Source organism: Chenopodium quinoa, unplaced genomic scaffold (assembly GCF_001683475.1).
Source record: "Chenopodium quinoa cultivar QQ74 unplaced genomic scaffold, ASM168347v1, whole genome shotgun sequence".
NCBI lineage: Eukaryota > Viridiplantae > Streptophyta > Magnoliopsida > Caryophyllales > Amaranthaceae > Chenopodium > Chenopodium quinoa.
In genome coordinates, this window is record NW_018744704.1 from 5,473,920 (window position 1) to 5,477,693 (window position 3,774).

At 34.5% G+C, this 3,774-nt stretch overlaps 1 long non-coding RNA gene across 1 annotated transcript; it reads left to right on the top strand.

The window, feature by feature from the left end:
* The first annotated feature begins 2,418 nt into the window (after positions 1–2,418).
* Positions 2,419–3,520, top strand: LOC110702956. Its single transcript, XR_002507635.1, has 3 exons — positions 2,419–2,460; positions 2,568–2,678; positions 3,391–3,520. It is a non-coding gene; the product is annotated as an uncharacterized LOC110702956 (long non-coding RNA).
* The last annotated feature ends 254 nt before the right edge of the window (positions 3,521–3,774 follow it).

Genomic DNA, 3,774 nt, shown 5'->3' on the forward strand with positions numbered 1-3,774 from the left:
ATGACCCGAAATGAACCCGAAACGTAAACCCGAAATTGACCCGTACAAAAAACTAACCCGACCCAACCCATACCCCACTCGAAGTGGAGTTGACCCAAACTTGACCCGATACCCGAATTGATCCGACCCGAATTAACCCGCCCGAAGTTGACGCGATACCCGAATTGACCCAACCCGAAATTGACAACCTAAAGTGACCCGACCCGATCTTGACCCGAACAGACTCGAAACCCGAAGCGACCCAAAGTATACCCAAAATGACCTGACCCAATATTAACAAATACTCAAAATGACCTAACTGATTTAGGGAAATTACTTTACTTGAATAAACACTTATTGTAAATAACATAAACATTATAGCCTTATGTGTATAGTACTGTTGGAATGTGCGTGTAATTTAGTACTCGTAATTCATAAAGAGTTCTATTTGATTAGGAACACTTGTTATAGTGATCATACATATAAAACAATACAGTCTTGTGTATATAGTACTGTTGGAATTGTCTAATGAATATATTATTAATATTCAATTGTTATACTTTATACTTATTGATAATTATAATATATTATTGGTCAAATTTCTACATTGACAAAGATGAAGATTGACCCGACCTGAATTGACTCGACCCGAATTTGACCCAACCCGACAACTGGACCTGAAGACTGACCCAACCCGAACTCGACCCGACCCGAACTCAACTCGACCGAACTCAACTCGACCCGAAGTGTTGACCTGATACCCAACCCGACCCGAATTACCATTGACACAAAACTAACCCGAAACCCGACCCGAATATTGATTGACCCGACCCGAACAACCCGTTTTCCAGGTCTAACTGCAAGTGTGTAAGCCCCACTAGCATAAGCAAGATTCTCACCTCAATATTGGTTCCATTCATAAACAAAATACATACATATATCAAACCGATGAGTCCTATCTAGTAATCATTTAATCTAATGCATAAGAATATCATACATAAAACAAATAAATAAGTAAATCACCATCCTAGTAGAAATTAAACAAGATTCTCAGCTCAATATTGGATAAAGTTCAAAACACAGTATCAATGTAATGACGCAAAGATAGAAAGCAAGGGTATTAAACATGGCCTTATCCAACCATAAAAATAAAATTATAACTTGCAGATTCTGTAAGCACTGAAAATTATAGATAAAATTCACAAAGTTGAATAGCAATCATACTAGGGTCTGGAAAAAAAATTAAATATGAGAAGAGAATCCTAATCGTCTTAAGAGATAGGTCATTATTAAACAAATAAATAAAAAATTTATAATTTCTCAAGGAACATAAAATCATTTCACAACAAAACGGCAAATCTTTATCAGATTATTTCACTACACCATTAAAACAAACATAGATGAAGGCTTTGAAGTGTTTGAAGTTATATATACCAACTCGAATGAAGATTTATTTATAAAGCTAATATTAGACACATCTATTTAGGAAAAAGATAGAAAATTACCCTATATTCCTTATAATTCTATAATCAGTGGGCACATTCAGCAATAACCCAAATAAACTAATCAAAAACCCATACCTTTTTCACCATTCGAAACCAATACCATGAAATTGGGACAAACAGAAGTTACAAAACTACTGACATTTCATTGAACAGGTGGTGGGTGTAATTCCAAATAGAAAAGGCAAGGACTATTTCGATTTACACTTCTCATGGCAAGACCCAAAACTTTTTTCATCTTGGTTAAACACTATATTGATACAATATAAACTAATATTCTTAGAATAGGGATTTAACTCAGGTATAAAAATGATAAAAAACTATAATCTATAAATCTAACAAATAATTCAACTATTCACTTAAAAAAAATAAAAAATAAAAATAAATAAAAAAAAACTTAAACTAATTTAACCAGCTATTATCTATTTAACCTATTAAACCGATGCGAAAAGTCTTTTCCCCAATCCCGCCCATTTCTTTTACCACCGGTTTTCAAGAACCGGTGCGAAAAGTGCGGTGTCTAATTCATTTTTTCTACTAGTGCAAGAACTCAAGTCCTATCTCATTTCACAGTAAGTTCTCATTTTCGGTGCGAAATCATCTTTTTCGCACCGGTTCAAACTGGTGCGAATTACAAAAGAGAAAAAAAATAAAATAAAAAAATAAAAAAGGAAGAAAGGGATTTCGCACCGGTTCAGTCCAAACCGGTGCAAAAAAAAAGAAAAAAAAAAAAAAACGGGCTGTTATATCTTTCCCCCTACTTTTCCATCTTCTGTTTTCCCTCAGCTCGTTTTCGCCTTCTCTTCCACCACCTCCGAATTTTCACCTTCTCCATTGAAGCGGTATATTAGCTTTCTCACTCCATTGAAGCAGCTGCACCTCCTTCTCTCTCCATATCTCTCCTCCATTGAACTCGTGCTCTTTATTCTCCATTGAAGCGGATTCTGAGCTTTCTCACCTCCATTGAAGCAGCTTCGAGGTAAGGTTTTTCTTATCGTCTTCTTAATCTATCGAATTCCTTCGCAATCTAAGGTTTGTCGTTGATTTGCTTTTCAATTTAGTAATTTTAGGGTTGTGGTAATATAGGGTTTGTCTGAATTTACAAATCTTGATTCAACCCCAAATTCTGACAAACCTGCAACGCTTCCGACCAAGACACCGTCACCTTTAACGACTTCCGGTACCGGCGCTTGAAAGGTTTTTTTTTCTGTTAAAGCTTACAAAACCCTAATATAAATCTCTCTTTCGCTCAATTTTTTCCCCAATTACAAGTAACTTTCTTCTCTTTTTCGCTTAATTCATCTTTATATTCTTTTATGCTGTATTTTTTGTTGATTTTGTTATAGATTTAGTTGAAATTTGTGGTATTACGTTGTGTTTTTGATTTATTTTTTTTAATCTGCGTTTTTTTGCTCAATTTTTTCCCCAATTTCAAGTAATGTTTTTGCTAACCTTGGCTGTGTAGAATCTGTTGATTGTGTATTGTGGGTTCTTTGATTTTAGAACTTGACTCGTTATTTTGGGTTCACTGTTTCTTTTTTTTTTCTTTTTTTTTTTTATTCAATAACTTTGCTATGAATCTGAGTTTGTTTTGATAAATAATTAGTTTACTTCATTATAATTGGCCTATAAACAAGTTGAGTTTCACTATATTCATACTGATTAAAATTTGTATGCATTAGTCAATTTTTTCAAGCATTGGATTTGAGTGTCAATTTTTGTTTGCTTCAATGTGTTTATGATGGATATTTTGTAGGGCTTCAATGTGTCTATGGTGGGGTTGGAAGGCTTAGGCATGCACAGCCTTAGATTTATGATTGTCTGAAAGACTTATTCTGTTTATTACTTATATGAAGATACTAAGGTTGTTATGATATCTTTCACATTCTAACTCCTGTAAATGATATAGGATGTGGTCTATACTGTAGAAGAATCTGATGATGAGGAAGCTCCGGACATAACTTACTGGGAAGCAATTTCCTACTTGCTATTTTGACCTTATGGGTGTCAGTATTATCTGGATATCTCGTTGATGCTATACAGGTAATTCCTTACATCTATTTATATATATTTCATGAAAGTAATATTGGCTCTTATTTTTACTGGTGCATGGCTTTCATGGATATGGTCTGCTGATTTTGAAGGAAGGTGGGGCTCAAAACCTTGTTCTTTAATAGGGAACCAAAGGTGGGATGACTGGGGTCGTGGGGAGTTGGTAGGTTTATACCAAATCAATGTGTGTTTTTATCTATAATAGGTATGTAAGCATAAAGAATTCTGCCTTTTGTAGTTT